We start from the raw sequence: 13,233 nt of genomic DNA on the forward strand, positions 1-13,233 counted from the left end.
TTTCACCCAAAGCCATAAGATACTTAAGGATAAACCTAACCAAAGAGGCAAAGAATCTGTACTCAGAAAACTATAAAATACTCATGAAAGAAATTGAGGAAGACACAAAGAAATGGAACAATGTTCCATGCTCATGAATTGGAAGAACAAATATCGTGAAAATGTCTATGCTACCTAAAGCAATCTATATATTTAATTTAATCCCTATCAAAATATCATCAACTTTTTCAAAGAAACGAGACAAATAATCCTAAAATTTATATTGAACTAGAAAAGACCCTGAACAGCCAGAGGAATGTTTAAAAAGAAAGCCAAAGTTGGTGGCATCACAATTCCAGACTTCAAGCTCTATTTCAAAGCTGTAATGAGCTTGTAATAGATATGAAAACAGATGCATAGATCATAAAAACAGACACATAGATCATTGGAACATAATAGAGAGCCCAGAAATGACCTTGAACTCTATGGTACTAATCTTCCAAAAAGCAGAAAAGAATGTTCAACAGAACAAAGACAATCTCGTCAACAAATGGTGTTGGAAAAATTGGACAGCCACATGCAAAAGAATGAAACTCGACCATTTTCTTACACCACACACAAATTAGACTCAAAATGGGTGAAAGACCTCAATGTGAGACAAGAATCCATCAAACTCCTTTAGTAGAACACAGGTAGCAACTTCTTTGACCTCAGCTGCAGCAACTTCTTCCTAGAAATATTGCCAAAGGCAAAGAAAGCAAGGGCAAAAATGAACTATTGGGAGTTCATCAAAACCAGAAGCTTTTGCACAACAGAGGAAACAGTCACCAAAGGTTAAAGGCAACAAAAAGAATGAGAGAAGATATTCCCAAATGACATATCAGATAAAGAGCTAGTATCTAAAATCTATAAAGAGGCTATCAGACTCAACACCCCAGGAACAAATAATCCAATCAAGAAATGGTCAGAAGACATGAATAGACATTTTGGCAAAGAAGAGATCCAGATGGAAAACAGACACATGAAAAAGTGCTCAACATCACCCAGACTCAGGGAAATACAAATCAAGCACAGTGAGATGCCACCTCACACCAGTCAGAATGGCCAAAATTAACAAGTCAGGAAACAATAGATGTTGGTGAGGATGCAGAGGAAGGGGGCCCCTCCTACACTGTTGGTGGGAATGCAAGCTGGTGCAACCACTCTGGAAAACAGCATGGAGGTTCCTTAAAATTTTGAAAATAGAACTACCCTATGACCCAGCAATTGCACTACTGGGTATTTACCCTAAAGATACAAATGTAGTGATCCAAAGAGGCACATGAACTTGAATGTTTATAGCAGCAATGTCCACAATAGCCAAACTATGGAAAGAGCCTAGATGTCCACCAAGAGATGAATGGATCAAGAAGATGTGGTATATATATATATATAATGGAATACTATGCAACCATCAAAGGAAATGGAATTTCGCCATTTGCAACAATATGGATAGAACTAGATAGTATGTTACCAAGCAAAAGAAGTCAATCAGAGAAAGATCATATGATCTCTCTGATATGAGGAATTTGAGAGGCAGAGCAGTAAGTCATGGTGGGTAGGTAGGGAAAAAATGCAACAAGATGAGATCAAGAAGGAAACAAACCATGAGAGACTCTTAATTTCATGAAACAAACTGGGGGTTTCTGAGGGTAGGATGGGTAGGGATAGGGTGGCTGGCTTATGAACATTGGGAAGGGTATGTGCTATGGTGAGTGCTATGAAATGTGTAAGACTGATGATTCACAGACCTTTACCCCTGGGGCAAGTAATATATTATATGTTAAAAAAAAAAAAAAAAAGAAAAGATGTAGGTAGTGTCCAGATCATTAAGATACTTGAATGCAATGCAAAGGGTTTGTAAATTATTCAGGAGGAAGTTCAAAATTAATAAAGTGTTTATAAGGGACACTCACAATCGGTTTTACTTAAGAGATGACTTAGGTTCTGGCAGTTGGACCAAAGAGCAACTGAAGACAGAAAGACTTTAAAATATTAGTTGAAGGCATATAACCTAAGGAAATGCTCTTGTTGAAGACACTGATTTTTGAGGAGGAGGCCCAAGAACATCAGAACCCTTTGTAAATAAATCCAGTGATGGAAGCATACATTGCCTATTGGCAACAATCTCAAGGTTTAGTGTTTAGTGTCCATGGTACAGTGAGGGAAGCAATGACATCCTAACTAACCTATTTCTTGCCATACCCATGGGTTCAGTTCCTGCTTGAATCCTGACCTGTTTCATTCTCATGCTCCAATACTTCCTTCAATTTTGTGAATTAAGGGACCTATTTTCAATACATTTCTCTTCAACTTATCCAGAGTTTTTTTCTATAGAATCCTAATTATCTTTGTATAGATCTGAAGCTTAAGTACAAGTTGCATTACAAAGTCCAAGAAAGTATATTTAAAAACTTAAGAGGTTCTCCCCCAATAAATAAATAAATAAATAAATACAAATATTTAAGAAGGAGAGGTGTGCCTGGGTGGTTCAGTTAGTTAAAAAAACAAGAGGTGATATCAGTTTCAAAATATTCTTGCTTTGAAAGTCTAAACATGAATGCAATATCAAGATATTTTAAGGCTGCTGCCTTGTTGAAAGTAATAGTGGGGAAAAAGAAACAGATTTGACATGATAATTGCATTTTAAGACTGGAATTACTGATTAAATGAAATGCATTTTTTCACACGCCCATATGAACATGTTAAAGTGCTAGAATGACATATTTTATAATTGGCAATGTGCTCATTTTTTTGTAATGTGCTCATTTTTATTGACTTTTTTAAAATTTTCAGGAAAATGAAAAAAGTAAAATATTCAGTATATTAGCATAGAACAAGGATGCGTTCCATTTTATAAATCTTCCTGCTATTCTTTTCAATATGTTTTTATGCTTTTATTTTGCCTTATGTCAAAACTATTTATTATAGTATGATAAATATTAATAAAATACTACTAATAATCTGATTAAGACATTCCAAATAGTTGTATTTGATAGAAGTTTAGGGGTTGTCATTTTTTAAAAGTGCAATTTATATACAGTAAAATTCCCCCTTTCTAGTATATACTCTATTGTCTTTTATCACTTTATTATCTTCTAATTTGTGTAGTTTCTGCTGAGAAGCCTTCTATATATAATTCTTAACTTGTTCCTCATGTTGTGTATTTTATTTTCTAGTTGTCTTCAAAAAGTTTGTTTCAATGTTGGTATTTTAGCAGCTTGGACATTTTGTGTCCTTGTGTGTTTGGGGGTATGTGTGTCTTGGGTCTTTGATTTGTTCTTCTATATTAATTTTAGAAAATTCTCAACCATGATTTCCTTAATTATTTTCTATCATTATCTCTCCATTCTTGCATTTGAAATATGTATATGGTTGATATTTTCCCACAGCTCCTGGGTGCAGTGCTTTTTTTTTTTTTTTTTTTTTTTTAAAGATTTTATTTATTTATTTGACAGAGTTCACAAGTAGGCAGAGAGGCAGGCAGAGAGAGGGAGGAGGAAGCAGGCTCCCCCTCAGGCAGAGAGCCCAATGTGGGGCTTGATCCCAGGACCCTGGAATCATGACCTGAGCCGAAGGCAGAGGCTTTAACTCACTGAGCCACCCAGGCGCCCCAGTTTTGTTTTAAAGTTTTATTTGTTTCTCTTTCAGTTTACATAATTTCTCTTGATTTACTTTTAAGAGCACTGACTCTTCAGTTTTATCAAGTCTACTTATGAGACCACCGGCAACCTCCTTTACCTCTTAACTGTGTTTTTTATTTTCAACATTTTAATTTAATTCTTTCTTAAGAATTTACATTTGTCAGCAGAAATTACTCGTGTTTTTCTGCATGGTATTGACCTTTTTCTCTGTACCTTTAACATATTAATTGTAATTAGTTTTTAAATTCTGTATAGGAGGGGCTCCTGAGTGACTCAGTTGGTTAAGCATCTGCATTCTACTTAGGCGATGATCCCAGAGTCATGGGATCAAGCCTTGTATCAGACTCCCTGCTTAGCAGGGAGCCTGCTTCTCCCTTTCCCTCTGCCCTGCTTATACTCTCTCTCTCAAATAAATAAATAAACAAATAAATAAATTCCCTATTTGATAGTTAGGATCCCTATACTATACTTGAATCTCATTCTGTAGGTTACTTTATCCAATGACAGTGATTTTTTTTTTCTTCATCTCATAATTTTTGGTTAAAACCTAGACATGTTTTGTGGTATAGTAGAGATGGAGGTAAATATTATTTATACTAGAAATGGGCACATCTCTTCTTTAGCTTGGCTTTAATGTGAGGGGTGGGGTCAATCTTGTTAGGAATCAATTTGGGGTTGGGTTTTGTTGTTGCTATATTTAATTTCCTTGGACAACATATTTCTAAGTTTCCCTAGCATTAGTATGTGCACTGGTTTGCTGGAAAGGTTTTCCTCAAAGTCCGCCATGATCACCTTCAGTTTTGGTCTTGTATTTGTGCTTCACCTCAGAGAGGCTCTTGATCCACAGTCTTGCCTGGTAGCAGAAATAAACTGCTGTTAGTTTCTCGAGACTTGCCAGTGTGGGGTATAGAGTGGGGAAAGGGTCTTATCTCTTATTTGTATTCTTCTCCAACTTAAGAAGGGGCTGTGTTGCTGGATCCCACAGGAGTCTTCTCAGAGACTTTGTAAGCACTTTTTTTTTTTTTTAAGATTTTATTTAATTACTTGACAGACAGAGATCACAAGTAGACAGAGAGGCAGGCAGAGAGAGAGAGGAGGAAACAGGCTCCCTGCTGAGCAGAGAGCCCAATGCGAGGCTCAATCCCAGGACCCTGGGATCATGACCTGACCTGAAGGCAGAAGCCTTAACCCACTGAGCCACCCATACGGCCCTTTGTAAGCACTCTCATGCTAGGGATTGCATAATAGTCCAAGATATTTTTCTGAAAGTCCCACAGACAATTTTTTTTTCTCTTTTCTTCCCCCATTAGCAAGTTATCTTCACCTGTATCTTGGCAGTGATAGAGTTTTCTGCCCTTTGTTCAGAGGCTTAAGTATTTCGTATAGTACAAGAGATAGGTGAGGAGATTTAGATGAGATTTTTGTGCTTTTCCATAGTGGTTGTTCTCTGCATTCCCAGGAAATTTTCTCCAGTCTCTCCCTTCCCCAGTCCTTTTAATGAGTAATTTAGTAAGGTTTTTGTCAAAGAACCTATAAGAGGTGGTGGATTCCCTTGCATTTGCAGTTCCTTAGGGTTTTATATTTTCAAGTTAGCCCACATGTGACCATTGTTATTTTTTTTTTAAGATTTTTATTTATTTTTTTTATTTGACAGAAATCACAAGTAGGCAGAGAGGCAGGTAGAGAGAGAGAGAGAGAGGAGGAAGCAGGCTCTCCGCGGAGCAGACAGCCCGCAACGGGGCTGAATCCCAGGACCCTGAGACCATGACCTGACCTGAAGGCAGAAGCCTTAACCCACTGAGCCACCCATACGGCCCTTTGTAAGCACTCTCATGCTAGGGATTGCATAATAGTCCAAGATATTTTTCTGAAAGTCCCACAGACAATTTTTTTTTCTCTTTTCTTCCCCCATTAGCAAGTTATCTTCACCTGTATCTTGGCAGTGATAGAGTTTTCTGCCCTTTGTTCAGAGGCTTAAGTATTTCGTATAGTACAAGAGATAGGTGAGGAGATTTAGATGAGATTTTTGTGCTTTTCCATAGTGGTTGTTCTCTGCATTCCCAGGAAATTTTCTCCAGTCTCTCCCTTCCCCAGTCCTTTTAATGAGTAATTTAGTAAGGTTTTTGTCAAAGAACCTATAAGAGGTGGTGGATTCCCTTGCATTTGCAGTTCCTTAGGGTTTTATATTTTCAAGTTAGCCCACATGTGACCATTGTTATTTTTTTTTTAAGATTTTTATTTATTTTTTTTATTTGACAGAAATCACAAGTAGGCAGAGAGGCAGGTAGAGAGAGAGAGAGAGAGGAGGAAGCAGGCTCTCCGCGGAGCAGACAGCCCGCAACGGGGCTGAATCCCAGGACCCTGAGACCATGACCTGAGCTGAAGGCAGAGGCTTTAACCCACTGAGCCACCCAGGCGCCCCGACCATTCATATTTGTTAAAAATCTTAGCTAAATTTTTCCTACCAGTTTGGCATCATCAAGGGTCTTTCCCAGGCAAGCCAGTTTTCAATTTCATTCTCCTTATCTTGACTTTAGTTTCAAACTAGTGATTGCTCTGTGGCCTCTGGTCTCTGATTGCTTTAAGTGTCACTGTGAAAAGATAAAAAGATGGCAGATGTGATGGAATGATCTGAAAGGGGGATTATATTGAGGGTCTAGGAACTAAGATGGGAGAGTAGATGATATAAAGCAATTAAAAAATATATGGCCTCTGTGGCTTTTCAGTTAGGTCAAAGAAGCAAAAATACAACTGTGGTAAATCACTGTAAAAAGATCAAGACTAAAAAAATACAAGACTAAAAAAATAAAGCAAAAATACAATTGTGGTAAATCACTGTAAAAAGATCAAGACTAAAAAAATTAGACTCCCTAATCCATTTGTATGGTCCAACTAGTACCACTTAATACCAGGGACTTTAAAAGGGGGGTGGGGTGGATAAGACGGAGGACATGTTAAATGACAGATGCAATATGATAGACTTACAAGAGATTCAGATGGTGAAAGTAAGCGTAACATCAAAGTGAGAAGGTAAAGATGATATTTGATATCTCACCCTCCTCATTTTTCTCACCTATAATCCCAGAGAAAGATGTCCTCAAGGTCTCACTCATGACAGAAGTGATTGGTGATGAATGTTGTGGTAATTGCTGCTACTGGACCTTGATTTGGGTGTAGTATGTCCCCACAGAAGTTCCTGGGAACGTTCTATACCCAATAGTCAGTCCTTCCTTGTCTCACAGCATCCTCCTTCCTTCCACATAATGCTTCTGTGGACATGCAGGTCTTTCTCCCATGATTATTCCATGACAAACAGCAATTTACAGAGCAATGCTTTGTGTTAACTTCCAAGTGGTATTTTGTTTTGTTTTGGGGGACAGTTAGAGACAAGACATACATAGTACAACAAATGCCCATTAAAACACAGTAAATGGGGTTCAAAAATTCAATCACATGAAATTGGAATTACACCATGAGGATATAATGGTAAACAATATTTTTAGTCATTTTTAAATTTTCACAAAAAGTAAAAAAGAAAAAATTAAAAGAAGAAATGTTACACTGCACAAAAATAAATGAAGTCTGAATTGAAAAACTGCTAAATGATCCAGATGTATATACCTTCTAAGAGAATCCCTCCCTGACTATAAGGGAGAAATTTTAACCTATTTATCTTCAATTAGAGAATGTGGATTAAACAGAGGACTGGAGCCAGATGCCAATCATTATATGCCATTTTTCATTCTTCTAGCATTTTAATAAAGCATTAAAATAATTTTGTAGCCAAATCTTGGTCATAGTTATAAACTTGTCACTCATTTATTTTCTTAGAAAAATATTCCAAAGTGGAAAAAAAAAAAAAAAACAACCAGATTTTGCTTTCTCTTTTTCTGAGGGAAAGCAATGACAATGTGCTATAGGAAGCCCCTCAATCATTGCTGAAAGAATGGACTGAGAATGTAAAACCTGCGAACATCAGTAGAAGAAAGTAGAGTTAATTGCGCTGACAATATTGGATTTGTAATTTGAGCACATTGACGTTTTCTGTTAAGTAAAAGACCCTCATTAGTTATCATCCATGGTGTCAGAACGAGTTTTAGTTTCCTTGCTGGAGTTAAAAATAGAATAACTATATTTTTGTATAGCATATCCAGGTACATGTTTGAAAACCTGTACAGTGATAAAATATTTTATTTATTTTTATTTTTTTGTAAAGATTTTACTTATTTATTTGACCAACAGATATCACAAGCAGGCAGAGAAGCAGGTAGGGTGGGCTGGGGAGGGGAAGCAGGCTCCCCGCTGAGCAGAAAGCCTGATGCAGGGCTCGATCCCAGGACCCTGAGATCATGACCTGAGCCGAAGGCAGAGGCTTAACCCACTGAGCCACCCAGGCACCCCAGTGATAAAATATTTTAAAATTAAGATTATCTTGAAAAGTACAAGTTATATCTCTAATAAATATTTATACAACCTACAGAAAATATTAAGTATACTTTGGTAGTTAATATTTGTATCCTATGTGACAAGAGTTAAATCAAGGATCCAGGTGAACTCAATTGACCAAAGAAAGGAATTTCATCTCACATAGAAACACACATAGAAACACAGACTTTGATATTTACTCAGACTCTATACATGGCTCCAAAATCAAATCAGAAAGCTAGAAATATGAAAATATGTACTATTTAGATATATTCAATTCATTAACTGAATTGATTGTAATTTGTTTTATTATCAATATGAAGCTGCTATATTGTCTGGTCATTTTCCAAAGATACAAACTGGAAAGCTGATTGACATCAATTTCTATTTTTTAAAATAGTCTTCAAAGAAATTTTGAGGAAATGAAAAGATCTACCTTGTACCTAAGTAAGAAAACTCCTATCATAAAGATGCCAACTTTCTCTAAAATTTGTACAATTAAAGAAATTTTGATAAAATACAGATTTTAACTATATCATTTTTTTTGTGAAAGGATTTATGGAAAATCAACAATCAAGAACAGCAAGGAGAGAGGTGCCTGGGTGGCTAGTCAGTTAAACATCTGCCTTCAGCTCCAGTCATGATCCTAGGGTCCTAGAATCAAGCCCCACATTGGGCTCCCTGCTTAGCTGAGAGCTTGCTTCTCCCTCTTTCCCTCCCCCCTGCTTGTGCTCATTCTCTCTTTCTGTCAAATAAGTGAATAAAATCTTTACAAAAAAAAAAAAAAAAAGAATAACAAGGAGAATTTAGGAAAAGAAGAAGTCTGAATAGGGATTACAATTACTAAGTGTTAAGCAATTATGAAACTAACAATTGTTTAGTATGGTCTAGCACATGAATAAACATATTGAGCAAATGGAATAAAAGATCCATAAATAGGAACAAATACGAATGTAAATTATTGTTAAAGATAGCATCTCAAACAAATAGGCACAAAATAGACTATTTATGAAATAATGATGAGGTAAGGGATCAGCATTTTAAAAATATAAATAAATTTAGGTATATCCCTTATATCTTATACCAAAATTAATTTTAAATAGGTAAAAATGTACATTTAACATATCATTTAATAAAAAATTGGGTAAATAGATGAATTTCTTTATAAGTTTTGAATATGAAAGACTTGTCTATGATTCAAAATCCAAATCCTTTTAAGAAAGACTAACTTATTCAGTTATATAATAAGCATCAACACCTCATACCTGCAAAAATTAAACACAAAGAAGCCATCATGAGCAAAACAGAAAGCAAATTATATGTTTATAATCTATTATAGACAAAGGACTAATCTCCTTAATGTATGAAAGAACTGCTAGAGTGATACATTAGCTTGGGCTACCCCTGACTAATATTTTGCCCTAGCTCCCCCATTAATTCGTGGCATTCTCATATGCAAAATACATTCAGTCCATTCCCACAGCCCCTCCCCCAACAAGTCTTAACTCATTATAGTACCACTCAAAAATCTAAATTTCAAAGTCTCATCTAAATATCATCCAAATCAGACTCAAAGTGTGATTCATCTTAAGGCACAATTCCTCTCTAGCTGCAAACCTATGAAAGCAGACAGGTTACATGCTGCCCAAATACAATGGTGGGAAAAGCATATGACACACATTCTCATTTCAAAAGGAAGAAATGGGAGAGAAGGAGGGGTTGGTAGATTCCAAGCGAGTCCAGAACCTAGCGAGGCAAATTGCATTAGATCTTGAGGTTCACAAATAATCCTCTTTTGTTTTATGCTTTGCCTTCTGGATCTAGTGGGTGAGTGGTCCTGCCTCTATAGCTCTTCTGGGAGGGAGCCTGCTCCCAAGGCTCTAGGCAGCCACCTTCTAGCCTGTTAAAACCTGAGGAAATGCTGGCCCACCCTTTGAAACTAAAAAGCCCTGGTGATCTTTGAGTAACCTTTGGGCACTTTCTTCCCTTCTTTAAGAATAGCACATATTTTGCTGTTAAATATGATCAATTCCTATAGGATCTAAGAAGTCCAGGAACCTTCCTTCATTTCATCCCGTCTCTATCTCCTTGACTTCAAACTGGCAATATTTCTGCTTGTGTAAACCAGTAGTCTCATTCTCATTCTGTAGCTTAGCCACACCCTTGTTGCTCTCTTCTGAATACCCTTTCTTATTTTTTAACAAAGAACTTTCCAAATCTTCGAGTTCTGATTCCTTTTTTGCTTAATATTTCCTTCTTCAATTCACTCCTTTCTTCCTACATTTTACCATAAATAGGAGGCCCCAAGCTACTCTCTCAACACTCTTTTTAGAAATCTCCTTAGCTAAATATCCAGCTTTATCATTTACAAGTTTTACCTTCCACAAAACATGAGAACATGAATATGATTTAGCCAAGTTCTCCAGCACTTCATAACAAAGATTCCCTTTCCTCTAGTTTCCAATAATATGTTCCTTATTTCCATCTGAGACCTCATTAGAATGGCCTTTAACATCCATAGTTCCACCAACATTTTGCTCATGATTATTTATGTATTCTCTAAGAAGATGGATGCTTTTCCTGTTTATCAGAATTGGCTTGAACATCTGTATTTCTAGCATGCATCTCTTCTGGCCTCTTCCATCACTCAGTTCTAAAACTGCTTCCAAATGTTTAGGTATTACAAAGAATCCCAGTCCTCAGCACCAAATTCTGTATTAGTCAGCTGGATTATCATAACACAATATAGACTGGTAGCTTAATCAACAGAAATATATCTTATTACAGTTCTGAAGGCTGGAAAGTCCAAGTTCAGTTTCTGGTGAGAGTTATCTTCCTGGCTTGCAGATTGTTGCTTTCCTTGTGTGGTTCATATGGCCTTTTGCTGGTGCATACCCGTTGAAGAAAGCAAGCTCTCTCTTCTCTCTTAAAAAGGCACTAATCTCATCATGAGGGTCCCACCCTCATCACCTCATCTAATTTGAATTACCTCCCAAAAGCCCATCTCCACAAACCTTCATATTGGGGGTTATGGTTTCACCATAGAATTTTTGAAGGATACCAACATTCAGTCCACAACAGTTAGTGTAGAAAAGACTAATAACATGATAGAAAAATGGCCAAAGGATGTGTTTGCATAAATCTCAAAAAATACAAGTGGCTAAAAAAAAAAAAAAAAAAAAAAAAAAATACAAGTGGCTCAAACACATATGAAAAAGTGGGCCACTCTATTTGCAATGAGGGAAGCATACTGAGATATGATTTTTCACTTTGATTTTTGGCCAAATTCAGGAAGTTTCATAACACCCTTTGTTCATGAGGTTGATAGGAAATAAGAACTCTCATATTACTAAAGGAAGTGTAAATTGATATAACCCTTCCACAGAGAATTTGGTATTGTCTATCAAAATAAAGATGCATGTATCCGTAAACCAAGTATCCTGAAAATAAAATTGCATGCTTGAGGAAAGACATAACAGAACTGCATATTATAACAAAAGACTGGAGGTATCCTAAATGCCCATCAGCTGAGAACTGCCTCATAAAATGAAGGTACAAACATCCTTTAATGGGATATCGAATAGCTGTCAAAGGAATGAGGCAGATCTCTGTGTCTTGCGATGGAAGACTTCTGAGATACATGGGTAGTAGAAAACAAAACAAAGTAATATATTTTTTGTGTAAATTTGGGGAATATGGATCTATGTTTATATTTGTTTGTTTTACTTAAAGAAATAGGAAACATAGATAAGAAAATAACAGTGATTTTTGTGTTTCCAGCAAATGGTCGAGGTTATAAATAGGTAACCAAGAGACAGAGACAAGAAGTATTTCTTTTGGCTATATACTCTTTATGTATTCTTTTGTTCTTGACCATTTGAGTGTATACCTTATTCAAAATTAAATTAAACATGACTTTAAAATGTTTTTGATTTTGTGGAAAAGTAGAATCTAGAAAACAGTATATTTATAAAATACTAAAAATGATATAAACTAAAAAAGTGAAAATGTATATTGAATGAATTTGTAAGGTCACTGCATTAAAATTTTTAGAATAAAAATTTTATAAATATATATTTTATATTTTTTAATTTTTTTATTTTAATTTTATAAATATATATTAATTAAATATATTTTATATATTTAATTTAATTTAATATATTTAATTTGAAATATATATTTAAAATTAAAAATAAGAATTTTCCAATTACTATGAAATGCTGTGTGAGGTAAGACGGTCTGGGGTTATCAAAACATACACATTTTCTTTGAACAGTTCTTATAAGAGGAAAATGCCAAATGAATGAGGAAATAAAAACAAGAGAGGTGTCAAAGACATTAATAAAACTTTCAGCCTGTACCACCATGAGAAGAAGCAAATAAATAACTCAAGATGGAAGGACCAAGGGCCCAGACCACTATGGAGCACAGGCTACCAAGCATCACTTTAAACTGTGGTTGTTAAGCCACTGAGGTTTATTTACTTATTTATTTATTTTTTTAATATTTTATTTTTAAGCAATCTCTATACCCAACATGGGGCTCAAGCTTATAACCCTGAGATCAAGAGTTATATGCTCTACTGATTGAACCAGGCAGGCAACCCAGATTTTAAGGTGCTCCTCTCCCCAAATTACCTTGCTCAAACTAAAATGGTAACAGCCGTGTATGCTTTTTCTTTTAAGTATAATAATTAATTTCCCGGTTGACCCATTCATTCTTTAGAAGGATGCTGTTTAGTCTCCATGTATTTTGGTTCTTTTCAAACTTCCTTTTGTGGTTGAGTTCTAGCTTTAGAGCATTGTGGTCTGAAAATATGCAGGGAATGATCCCAATCTTTTGATACCGGTTGAGTTCTGATTTAGGACTGAGGATGTGATCTATTCTGGAGAATGTTCCATGTGCACTAGAGAAGAATGTGTATTCTGTTGCTTTGGGATGAAATGTTCTGAATATATCTGTGATGTCAATCTGGTCCAGTGTGTCGTTTAAGGCCTTTATTTCCTTGCTGATCTTTTGCTTGGATGATCTGTCCATTTCAGTGAGGGGAGTGTTAAAGTCCCCTACTATTATTGTATTATTGTTGATGTGTTTCTTTGATTTTGTTATTAATTGGTTTATATAGTTGGCTGCTCCCACGTTGGGG

Source organism: Mustela nivalis (assembly GCF_964662115.1).
Source record: "Mustela nivalis genome assembly, chromosome: 1".
Classification (NCBI taxonomy): domain Eukaryota; kingdom Metazoa; phylum Chordata; class Mammalia; order Carnivora; family Mustelidae; genus Mustela; species Mustela nivalis.